At 36.5% G+C, this 13,304-nt stretch overlaps 1 long non-coding RNA gene across 1 annotated transcript in view; it reads left to right on the forward strand.

The window, feature by feature from the left end:
* Positions 1 to 12,477, forward strand: part of LOC118520000 (uncharacterized) — a 16,488-nt gene extending 4,011 nt beyond the window's left edge. Inside the window, exons 3-4 of the long non-coding RNA XR_004909469.2 lie at positions 6,149 to 6,264; positions 6,373 to 12,477. This is a non-coding gene — a long non-coding RNA (uncharacterized LOC118520000). The remainder of the gene's footprint in view (positions 1 to 6,148; positions 6,265 to 6,372) is intronic.
* The last annotated feature ends 827 nt before the right edge of the window (positions 12,478 to 13,304 follow it).

Below are 13,304 nucleotides of genomic sequence, written 5' to 3' on the forward strand. Positions count from 1 at the left end.
AATGAAGCACTGATAGTCTTTAGAAGAAAGGTACCCTGTGAATGAAGGACATTACAGAACTAGAGCCACTCTGGGTGGTGACACATATCAGGCCAATGAGTGAGAGCAGAGAATCACCCAACTCCAGGGCAAAGTCTCCTATATTCTTAGTGAGTAAAGTTAATTATTAGCCCATCTCATGTTTTTCTACAACCCTTCTGGGATACCAGGCTAAATGTTTTTGGCAATATACCCAAACCTGGTGGTAGTCAAAGTGGAAGACAATGACGGTGATAAAGAGGAGGTATTTTTCAAAAGATCTCTGTGGTCCACTTACGAGGGATTGAAAAACCTTCCTCTCTGAGCAGCAAACCTGAATATCTAAGGAAGTTATAACATCTCCCTAGACATTATCGATAAGATATTTCTTGGAACCTATATCTAGCAATATGATTGCTTTGCCAATTTTCTTTCTGATTCATTTGCACTTTCCAAGGTGAAAGGTGTAGTGAAAGGGATATCATCCTTTAAAACAAGGAATGCACTTCTGAAGGGAGGTAAAGCACAACGTTTACCCATGAAACTTACTGCACTTGGTCTCCATCATTAATAGGACCAGATCATGGCAGGATTTAGGCTTTGGTGCAGCAACTAAGGTAACCTCATGATTACATGGCTGGTCATATCCCATTTAATAATGTTCTCTTTTGTTCAGAGGTCATCAGCAGTGGAACAAGATAGGAAGGCTGTGGAAGGGTGTTATTTTATTTAATATTCCATGCCTATGCTTGGGGCTATCCTGAGGGACATGGAATCCAGTTCCAGACAATGCTGCTGGTCTTGGGAAACTCTTCTACCTCCTTTCCTGTCAGTATCCCTGGAAGTTCCCAAGAAACTTTTCCAGGAGCTACAACTTGTTGGTAATTCTGAACTGCCAGCAGAGTTAATCTTTTGCTTGGAGTGGATGATAAATCTGAAGAAACAGATTGTTCCATTGATTTGGAGCTAAAAACTGGCACTGAGTTCTGTTCCATAGAGTATGTTATCTAGAAGGGTGCCAGGCAAGGGGGTTTGAGGGATAAAGTTGCTGGGATCTTGCTATCACAAAGCTAAAGGTCTACAGAAGGAGGAGCTTTATGGCCTCGAGTGTTGCTTCCATCTACCTTCTTGAGCACACTTGTGGATGTTTCATGCTCCTGTGCTTACCACAAAAGAGAGGACAGATGTCCTGCTATAACAAACACAGTGCTGCTTAATAGGACACATATCTATGATTTCAAAAATGAAATCACTACACTCACAACACCTAACCTTCATTGTAGAGTAGAAAATATGTGGAAATGTGACAGGCACTGAGTAAGTGCTTTTAAAACATTATCTCACTTAATTTACATACAACCCAATGACTTTGATATTGTTCTGCCATTTAATTGATGAGGGAACTCAGGCTCTTTGAGGTTAAATCCTTTGCCCAGAGTCACTAAGCACATAAATTGTAGAGCTGGGATTTGAACTAGTGCTATGGAACAGCACTAGAAAATCCTGTTGAAGTATTTTAAGCCTTGTAACAAGATTGAAGAGTGCAGCTAACAGTGACAGATGGGATAGCTCTTTCTAAACAAAAGTGGCCCTTGAGGAAAGATGTCTGCAAGCTTTGCGACTAGCAAAGCATTATTTAGTCAGATAGAGACATGTACTTTTTAAGGCTCATGCCAGGCTAGCACCATGCAAAGGGAAATTGGTGAGAGACTGGAAATTGAGGCCCATGATTTGTCCACCACACAAGTCAGTTGTTCATCTGAGACTAGACCCCACCTTCTTCTCCCCATTGATCAGACTCTTCTGTTATCTAGGGCTACAGATGCCCATATCTAATTGGAGGATCTCAGCTCAGTTTTTATAGTTTCTTGATTAAAGTGTTGTGGGGAAGAGAATAGAAACATTACTCAAATGAAGATACGTTAAACCCATCACTTCTTCACCCTCTCTCAGGCTTTTCAATCTCAGACAAAGAATGGATTGCCATGACAGGGCTTGTTCTTTTATTATTGTGTGTTCTCTCAAAGTGTTTGTAAATTAATTTGCTGATGATCTTTCCTTAATGTACTGCCCCTGGGCCATGTACCTAATGAAATCACTTGTGCAATAATAGGATTTCAGTTGTCTGGAGGCAGGAGCAGAACAATAGGAAGAGTGCTTGAGCAATCATTTGTAATTACATTTGAAACATTTATTTTAAAAATGTGTATAAATTGTTCTGCTGGAACTCTAATGACAGAGGCGGTCATTCTGTTCTATAACTTCTCATTTGTTGCTTCTTGGAGTTTTACACTATGAAATGCATTGAGCTGGGCACAGATATTTTATGGCCCCCGGGGGGTTACAGCGTTAAAAGCAATTTGAATATCCAAGCCAGCATTAACCATTTTACCTTTTGAGATAAATATAGGCTCAGCCTAACTCAGTTTTATAATTTATATCCTGTTCTCAGAACTCAGGACACTGAAAATGAACACATAAAGTCATTTTACTTTTTCTTGTCTTTGTCAAGGCTGGGTTGAGTTTGGCTCTTTAGTTATGGGAGAATGATATAAACAGATTTGCACCTGGTTACTGGATCATAACAGGCAAATTTCTTTGGATATCTAGAGTAACTTTAATTCTCCAAATGACTATCTGGATGTTTCAAGAACAATTTACATTTCCTTCACCCCAAACGTGTGACCAGTGGCAATAAATCCAGAAACATTTTGCTGGAGTCGTTATAGCACCTGTACTGTATTTTTTTCCTCGACCATTTGAAATATTCTTTTGTAGTCTTTTAACTCTCCAATTACAATCTAGTATCTCTGGGAGGACGGGCGGTGGAAAGGAGTCTTGGGGTCAGAGCTAGGAGGCCAGGCTGGGATTGGTGTCTGTGGGATAGGTTTCTGTGCCTATTGGCACTAATAAGAACTCGGATTTGATTGAGCACTTACTATATGCTAGGCACAGTGCCAGTCATTTTCAATGAATTATTTCAATGGTCCTATGAGCCAGTGTTATTTCTATCCCCACTTTACAAGTAAAACTTGTAAAGAGCCTCTATAATTTTCTCAAGGCCACCCAACCAAGAAAGAGCAGAGCTAGAAATTCAAACCCACTTCAACCTGACTTCAAAACCCAAACTCGTAGCCACACAACTATTGTAAATCATGGAACCCTTCTGAGACACACGTTCCTCATCTGTAAACTTTGGAGGCTGACTCAGGTAGTCAACAAATTGATCTCCAGCTCTGAATTTTTTGAGTTTCAATCCAGCCAAGAAAACAGATGTAGGAACTTATGTTTGCTATATATTTTAGCCTCGAAGTGGCTAAAAGCATCCTCCAAAAACATTTATGCCAAAAACATTGCAAATAGCTAAACAGCCTGCAAGGAGGTAATTGTCAAACCAATACCAGCTGTGAAAGCTTTTCAGCATTTCAACAACCCTTGGGGGTGTTTTTTAAGAGCAATAAACTAAGTGGCTAAGTGTGTTGCCCATGGAGCTGAGACACAAATCTAGACCCCTGAGAATTTACAGGGTCTGATACATTCTATATCTGAGGCTAATGACTCCAATGCAGCCAAACAGGATCTTAATTAATGAACCTTGGAGACATTTAGGATAGTTTTTTGGTCTTGATCTATGAATTAAAAACGCCTTCTGCAGAACATCTCTTGGTTTATTTGACGTTCGGTTCTCTAAGCTGCCACCTGTCCTGCCTTGTTTCATTTACTGAAAGGTTTTATTTGGTCTTAAATGCTATAGACACGGCATTCCTTTGGAAAATAAAATGAGCAGATGTTAAAAGAACAAAATATATATAGATGAAAATGTTTGCTATGGTGAAGTCATTCTTCTTTCCAGGTCTTTCATCAATCCTTTCTTACTGTGATAATCCATTGGACCTTATTAAAAAAAAAAAAAAAAAAAAAGCAGTGACCTGTCCTGCTAAAATGCTAATAACAGTCATCGATACTTCTTAATGTGAACCCAGAATTTATGTTGAAAAGTGACCTCATTCTTCCTTCGCTACTTAGTTAAAAGGCAGTCTGGCTTTGTTCATGATGCTACAGCACTGAAGCCGATGTAGCCAATGTTGGGATAGCAGCACCACCACCAACAAAAATCAATCATGCTGATTGCTTGGCATTCTGATGACAAAGCCATCAGCTGATGGGCCGAATGGTCTGCTTTTCTACTTGCGGTTGTAGTGTAACTACTTCCCTGTCTGGGGCTCTCATACAGAGGCTCTCAAAATTTAGTCCCCACACCCGCAGCCTCAGCATCACCTGGAAATTTGTTACAAATGTAGATTCTCTGCTCCTAGTTCAAGGCTACTGAATTAGAAATCCTGGGGGTGGGATCCAGCAATTTGTGTTTTAAGGAGCCCTTCAGATGATTCTGATGCTCTCCAACGTTTGAGAACCACTATGACATCAACTAAATAGTTAAAAGAGAATTCAGTCGCAATAATTGTCATCACAGAATAACCCAAAGCTTCACCTAATTATTTGATTAAACTCTTTAAAAATACACATAAGAAAATGCAGTTTACAAAAAACAAAAAAACAAAAACAAAACAAAACCAAAAAACAACCCAAAACAGCCCCTAAGAAAACTGGATTCTGTAATGCTTTCTTTGTTTTCAATATACTCCATTTTGTTCTCTTCCCCCCCAACCTTTTGAAATCTGTGAAAACTCCATATAAATTGAGTTCTGCTTATTGCATTCAGAGATTGCATACATATAGTAGCAACTATTGTCTTTGATTCATTAGACAATCACAGACAAATAATCATTGTACATTTGTCTCTTTTTAGGTCAGACCAACCAGTGCTTTAAAATTCTCACTGCCCTTATAAATCATGCCAATTCTAACTGAAGACTCCTTTGGGTTTACAATCCACACTGGTATCAGTGAAAATTTGGACTGCTTTAGGTGTGGCTTACGTAGCTTTTCCTACGCTTTAGGAGAACCATCCAGCTACTAAAAGCCGCAGGAAGTGTTATACAGATGCCACTGAATTGGAAGAAAAACTAGGACAAGCAAGTTCTTGAAGTGCACATTTTTAATATTTAAGATTTTTAAAATTTAAGACAGGAAAAACATTAAATGTCTTCATCATAAATTTATTTAATACGTTAATAAACTACTCATTTTGTGAATCAAATAGTTTCAACACCTAGAAATATTTGAGGATGTAGATTAAAAGTAAAATCGATGATGTATAAATATGAGCATTTATTTTGGTTCAGCCCCCTGAGGTTGAATGAGTCTGTACTAACCAGGACTCAATTTGTATTCTAAATTCATTCAGTGCTTTCACTGGGAAGCTACTTGTCCTTTGTTTTTAAGCTCGAACTTGCCTGTTTCCTGTGAGATGAGCACCACCTACAGTACACACTAGGTACTCCCTTTAAACCAAATGATTTCTGCAAATCGGCTTTCAGAACACGACTGCTCTTCCTTAAGCAAGTCAGAATCCCCAATAGCAATAGCAGTTTAAAGGACAGAACAAAGATTTTCACATTCAGATATTATATACCAAGGTCAGGTTTGCTAGTCAGAATGTTATTTAAACCTTTCGTTTCCATATGATTAACCTCTGTGTTATGAGGATGGTCATACCATGACCATAGTATCATAGGGTTTGTCTACCGACACGCATATTTATTTCTTTAGGGTGTAATTGGGTTGCCAACCATTTGATTAACCTAGGAACATTAAATTTTCTTTATAAGTTAGGTAATTTAACTAAAAGAATGACGAAAAATAACTTACCTCTTTCCATTAATTTTGTGAATCAACTTCAAATTTGGGCATATTTTGACATTAAATGGCATGGAATTAAGTAGGGGATTGGTAAGTATTTTATTTCTGAGGAGATTCATAAGGAAATAAATATAGTTGTCCAACCTGGAACATCTATTTTGGGCCCGAATAGTGGCATTTGCCTGCAAACAGGCTTTTTGGTCACAAGAGAATTGTTCCTGACTACTTTATGACTTTGCCCAGTAAATGAAGATAGAATTTTATTTTCTAGGGTCGACAGTTTCTTTTTATAAGTAGAACTTATATGATAAAATACTCTTTGCCACAATAAAATCTGACTTTTCTTCAATTATTTTATTTTGTTTAGCTTATCCAACAAAAGTATTAACATATACATTAACAACGTCGAAAGTAGCCTACTTTAAGAGAAAATATGCAGAAGAAGAAGATTTACATCAAGATTACCATGGGTATTTTCCAAAAGTAAGGGTTTACTTATTATTATTTTTTCATTTGTATGAGTCTTGTCAATAGCGAAAGCTCTAGTTTTCATTTTTCTAAAACATAGATAATGATGTATTTGCTTTCCAGCACCTGATATTGCCTGAGGACAGGACTTGCATTCTCAAACTTTCTCTGGAGAAGCTCAGGTTTCTTGAAGACCCAGAAACCTACTTAAGAAGGTCTGTGTTAATTAACAATTTGCTGAGGAAGATACATCTAGAGACGGAGAAAGAGAGCTATGAATACTTTAAAGAAGCTCCCTGTTATAAGACTGCTTATTCTGATACAAGAAAACGGCTGAAGTTCATGGTACAGGAATGCTGTTCTCAGTCTCTTTATTATGAAGAGCTGCATTCATATCATATTGTGCCTTATGCTTCGGAGAATGCCATTTATGGAATGGGCTACACTAGCAGCCACTTGGAGCAAAATTCTCAGCTGCTTATTTATAAAATGAATTAAAGTAACCGTTAAGTTCATTGATACTTTGTTTCTAAATGCCTGAACTGTTTATAGTGAAGATGTTAAAATAAGGCACTAATTACCAGTGCACTTGAGATCAAAGATGACATGCATGCTGAACTGAGTGGAGAAAAGCCTGGTTATTACTCAGCAGTCCTTAGTATCATCCAAATTGAAAATATGTCCACATATTATAAAGCGGCAAATAAGTGCTTTACAGGCAAAGGTTTTTATGCTCTTTTTAAGATAAGATGATGTGTACAAGGAGACCTATGTCAAGTTCTTATACTGATTTAAACTTTTAAGCCCCGTTTCCAAATTCTGCCACTCTTAGTGGAAAGTAACAAAAAATGACATTGAACTGATAATGTGGTGTCCTTGAATATTAAGGGTAGAATGAATTTCGTTTTCTGTAAACAATGAGGGGAAGATAGGTTCTTTCTGAAAAGCTTTCGCTTGTCAAGCATTGTGCCAAATAATTGTTTGACACCATTCTCCTCTTACCGTTGGTAGCAATTCAAGTTGGAGCAAACGTATTGCAACTTAACTGCTGAATGTAACAACCAGATTACTCCAAACTGATCCATTTTATTTTATTTTATTTTTTTATTTTATTTTATTTTATTTTTGGCTTGATAGACATTTCTCTTAAAAGTAAAATTTAATAAAATGAGCCTTGCAGATAGGCTTATCCGTAAGTTCTAGAGGTCAGTTAAAATTTGTGGTGGGCTTTCAGTTAAGAGTTTACATTTTATTTATGATGTCATTTTTACAGGCTGTGAAGCTCAGGAAAAGGGTAGGCAGGTCAAATTTGTTTTTAATAGGTTGATAATTTTAAAAAGTCGTATCTGCAAAAATTGGTGAAAACAACAGAAATTCTACATGATGTTATTTCTTCATCGAAGAGTACATTTAAGGCTGCCTGGACGAAACTTTGCACTGATTTTTGTATAGTAGATGACCATTCACTATTTTACAAAATGTTTCAGAATGCTTTTGGTGGTGAAGTTCAGATAAGTCCCTATATTTTGCAATTTGAAAGAAATTATTTAACAAGTTGGATAGATCCCTGAAATTATTTGAAGTGGTTCATATGTTCTTTGAGGTTTGAGTGAGATTTCAGTGTCTGGGGTTATGTTCTGTGGAACATATCATTTAAAGAATTGTCATTAATTGATAAAACAGATTGGGAAACCTAGGTGCCAAAGGTATATTCAAGAAAATACCAAAGACCCAAAGATGAGTGTTAGAGAGACTATGATAATGAAGATAAGAATCTAAAATAAGGATTGCATAGGACATAGAAGAACACTGTTAAAGGGTTTTGGAACGATTTGCTTACTAATGTGCTTTCAGAGCACTTTATAGGAAATAATGAAAATCAAGGACACTGCTTTAAGTGAAGATATTACAGGCTTTCGGTGATCATATGCTTTCACAAATCTAAATATGGTGACTTGTCAACATTGTTCCATCCCTAGTTGAATGCCATCTTGTGACCAAGAAGTCTTTTTTTTATTCAAGAGAATTTTGTTTTTAGTTCTGATTCACTATTTGTTCCCTTTAATGAATCATCAGGTCAGTCACATGGATGTTTTTGGTATAATATTGGTGCCCTAATTAGCATGTGTTGTTGAAGATTATGTAGATTTATAATTGATAAAGTATCAGGTTTTTATTTAATTGCTCAATCAGAATTATTAAAAAATACTTTAGAACAAACTGAAAAATTATAATTGGGGCTGATTTTTAAAGGTAATTTTGTTTGAATGGTGAAATAGCTTTGAAATAGATATAAGTATTTAAAAATTAATTTAAGGGCAAAATTTGGCACCAAAGTTCAAAAACTTTGTTTCACTGCTTATAAAATACTTTAAGAGCACTTCTTTTAAAAAGGTTTCTTAAACAATGAGGATATTAATTGAATAGACTCCAAATTAGATAGGATAATTATACTACATATAATTTAAAAATAGAATTAGCTCTCTAATAGTTTTAACTTTTTCTTTTTCTTTTTACTGAGAGAAACACTTGGTTTGGTTTAGGACAGTGCCTATAACAAAAACACACCTGTGCAAATTGATGTGACTTACAAAACTGCCATATATTGAAATTGTTTGAGAATAGAAATGCAACTTTGGAATAGAATAGAGAGGGAGAGAAAAAATTACCAAGAAAGTGTGAAATTATAATAGTTAGCGTATGTCAGAAATCTTAAAGTAACAACTCTTGGGCAATGAACCAGCAACAGCAACAGAGGTAAAGTCTGTTTTATTTGATGATGTCATTAACTGAGCTCTCTGATCTCTATATTCATATGTAGAGAAGGAACTGTCTTAGAAACCAGTGGTATTTGTGAATATGCTTTTTAAAAAAAAATGATTTCAAACCAGGTTATTTAAAAATATCTTTAAGAGCATTTAATTTCTTGTGCAATAAACAATTCATAGATAAGGAGTGGACTAATGTTATCTTGATTTTTAAAAAAACAATAATTTGTATTTAAGTGATGTAAATGTCTCTGAATCAACCAATAAGATTGCTGTCATTTTACTCTGGCAAACTGATATATAGAGAGACTCCATATAGACCTGCTTTGCTGACCCCATCCCACATGCTCTATTACGGGAGAAGCAAAAGGCGGGAGACCAGTTACAGTTTTCTTGAACATAGACATCCTTTCTTTGGTAACAGAAGCCATCCTTAGAGTAAGAAAGACAGGATGAGAAATCTGAATGCCTTAGGTAATATTGATCACTCTTGTGAGTCCTCAGCCTGCAGGCCTAGTAAAGAAGAAAATTTTAAAAAGAGAGAAGAGGAAAATGAAGAGACGAGGAAGGAAAAAAGTGTGTTGGAGGGGTGCAGAGAAATTAAAAAACAGTATTAATAAGTGAAAGATAACGTTGTTTCATTGTGAGGGCAGATGGCCTTACTTGCTACACTCATTTTGACTCCTTGTGTCTCCTGTACACCCCCAAACCTGATATCCAGAACATATGGATATTTTCTTTCATTCATCAATGATGCATAAGCTAGATTTTATTCAGCCTGTGTATTATTTGAAATGTGACGTTACTGTGAAATATTCCCAAAACTGAGCTCCCTGGTTAGATGAATAGAGGAGAAAAGAGACATTAATTAAGTTAGAGGAAAGACTAATGGTATGCCTGTATATAAATGGATAAGCTCAAACATATGATCAGATTTCAATGTACAATTTAATAAGATTTAATCCAAGATTTAATAATTCAGTGCTAGAGGACTCGGAAATAAATCTAACTCCCCACCGTTTATTAAGCAACTACTATGAGCCAGACACTGTGCCAGGGTTGGAGATATAGAGGTGAATGATACACAGTCCCTGTGAACTGCTCAAGCAGTTCACTGATGAAGGAGGAACTCAGAGATGTTTGGTTTTGTTTTTAAAGTATTGAAAGCACCTGCATTTTTCTTTTTCAAACTATGGGATGGTTATCAAACATGTGTCTCCAAAAGTGTTTACAGCTAAGAGATGCACAAGGAGAAGGGAAGGTCTACTGACCTCGATCTTAGAGGGGAAGCAGTGTACATTCTGCTTTGCAACATATTTTATACTTGGAAGCATAATAGCCACTGTCATAGACAGCAAGTGTGGCTGGCCTTAGCTCATTCCTGGGGCACAGAGATTGTAGGGGAGGTAGGGAGACAAGTGCAAGTACAGAATTTCTTCTCTCCCACTTCTCCAGCTTTCATGTGCTTTTGTAGGGGAAATCAGGCTAATATTAATGTGAAGGAGAGCCTTGAAGGAGAAGCAGAATCAGGAAATCACAGCCTCTGAGTTGTATATAGTGTGGTCAAGGTTAGAAGGGCAACTTTCTTTAATTTGCCTCGTGCTAGTGAGCTGCTTGAATGAGCCTTGGGATTTCTTAACACCAACTATGCAGCCAGCTCTTCGTTCCCTCCACTCTGAATCACAGCCCAACCCCAGACTTTGCAGTCCACTGTAAGTGGAGGTTTTGGTTCTAATTCTTCACCCTCCTATTTCCCCCAGCATTGATGTTGAATTGCTCAAAGATACTAGGAAGAAAGCAACAATTTGCAGTACTGGTTGAACTCTTTTGGGAAATGGTTTCCAAAGTGTATCAAACAAGAATTCATCAGTTTCTTGATATAATTCTTTTTAAAACTATTGTACTTAGTCATTAAATAATTGACTACTAAGGTAATCTTCACGTTTCTAGTGTTCAGTGTAATAGTTGTCATTTGTATATGTTTTGCTAAAGAAGATACCTTAGATTGGAAACAATGAAAGATTGTGTGCAATTAATACAAGCAGTTCATGATTATTATGTAATAGAGAATTTTAATTTACATTTTCCCATTCTCAAACTTCATTTTATACATCAGCAATGTGACATGTTTCAGGTGTTTTTGTTTTTGTTTTTTTATTAAGTGGATCATGTCTAAAAGTTGTTACATTCATGGTTAAACATTCTGAACAAAATTTTCCTATTAGCGTAGTTTTATCTTTCCCCTGGGATTATTCTATAGTTGGGTAGAAAAAGAACATTCCTCTACATTAGCACATCTCAAATCTTCTTGTGCATATAAGTCACTGGAGATCTTGTTGAAATACAAATTCCTTTTAGTAGATCTGGGATGGGGCCTGAGAGTCTGCATTTCTCAAGTCTCCTAGGTGATGTGGGTGCTGCCAGTCTACCAACCACACTTTGGGTAGTAAAGCTCTACATCACTTTGAAAATCAAAATATACACTCAAGCCTATATTCTGATTACTTTCAAAGAATACGTGTTCGTGTCTGTCTTCTATAGAATTTTTTAATCGAAAGAAATGAAAGATAAAGTTTCCAAACTGGTCACAAATATTATAATATTTTATATAGCAAAATACATACAAAATGATTTCTCGTACAAATTTTATCTACATCAAGTGCAAGAAAGGAACATGGATGTAGTCATGTACCATTCTTATCAGTCAGGAAATGACACATGGTAAATTTCTCTTCTTGGTTTTCCTTCTATTGATTATACCCAGATAAGTGAGCTCTATTTGTTAACACTAGAGCAAAGATGAAATTTTGTTCACAGTTAAGAAGAATTTGGCAAGTTCTTGCTTGGCCGAACCTGAGAAGACATTATAAAAACATTCTATATTAAATTCAGACTTGTGGGTGAAAGCATGAACTGAACAATTTGGTAAACATAAGCTGAAAAATGGCACCTGGATCTTCAACTTCTTGTTTTGAACTCTTTCTTGAGCTTTATTCCATAAGAGATCCTCCCCTTGCTATGGACTCATTGTTTCTCTTTAGTTGTCAGTGTCTAAGTAAGGGGTGGAGGATTGGTGTAAATGAGGGAGTTGCACAAATTGTCTAATTTGAGCATGCCAAGTGATTTTTGTCAGGCTCTCCTTTGGTCATAAATTGTTGATATAGATATTGTGAAATATAGTGTCATAAATTTGTCATAAGCCATTAATGAAGGGGAAAAAAGCAGAAATTTAGTTCTGTGGGAATGCACCCAAATATCAAGCAGATGGTGTTCTACAACATTTATTTGGAAAACTGTGTATCTGTTACATAATCTAAAATATGTCATTTTCACATTTAAAAATATTTGGGTCATGATTTAGAGTTTTTATTGGATTGTTTTTTAAACTGAGAGGAAGAAGAAAGGTAACTGTATTTTAAAACATATTTGACATGTTACTAATAAAATTTTATTTCTGGTGAAATAAAGATGCCTTTATTAAGTAGGGGGGGTCACGAACATTTGGCAGTTGCTTTATGTTCCTTGATTCCAGAGGTCTCATTTTAAAAGCATATAGTTATATTTCTTTAGCAGTTTTTTAAGATTTTATTTATTTATTTGAGAGAGAGAGTGAGCGAGCATGAGCAGCAGGGGAGGGGTAGAGGGAGAGGGAGAAGCGGACTCCCTGCTGAGCAGGGAGCCTGATGTGGGGCTCGATCCCAGTACCCTGGGATCATGACCTGAGCTGAAGGCAGACACTTAACTGACTGAGCCACCCAGGCACCCAGCAGTTCACTTTCAACACAAAATTTGCTCAAGTATTTGGAAGACATTCCCAATCTCCTGGCAAATTTTCTTGACTAAAATTGACCTCAAAATGGTTTTTATGTAGCATGAGCCATAAGAACACATGACAGAACTCATTCTAGTTTAGGCCTTATTCAAACACTGTAAGTATAAATCTCAGAGTCAAAGATAATTTCCCACTAGAATAGAGTAGCAGCAGATGTCCCCATTGGTTCTCCCGATTTGTTAGGGGCAGGGAGGACAAGTGGGAAGGACAAGTGGAACCCAGCAGAAAGGTAGATTTCTTCTTTTGCTCCTGGGAGCTGATGTTTATTATCAATTTTGCAAACCAGTGATTGTGAAGTCCCCTATAATCCACTGATTTATGTGGGACATCAAAGCCCAAGTGTAAGGTATTTCCAAGAACACAGTATTTTTCTGTGTATTCCTAGCAAGACAATGGATTGATGAAGTATATAGTCATTTGAGCAACCCAGGAACAACTACCTCATATAAATAAAA

Source organism: Halichoerus grypus, chromosome 8, assembly GCF_964656455.1.
Source record: "Halichoerus grypus chromosome 8, mHalGry1.hap1.1, whole genome shotgun sequence".
Classification (NCBI taxonomy): Eukaryota; Metazoa; Chordata; class Mammalia; order Carnivora; family Phocidae; genus Halichoerus; species Halichoerus grypus.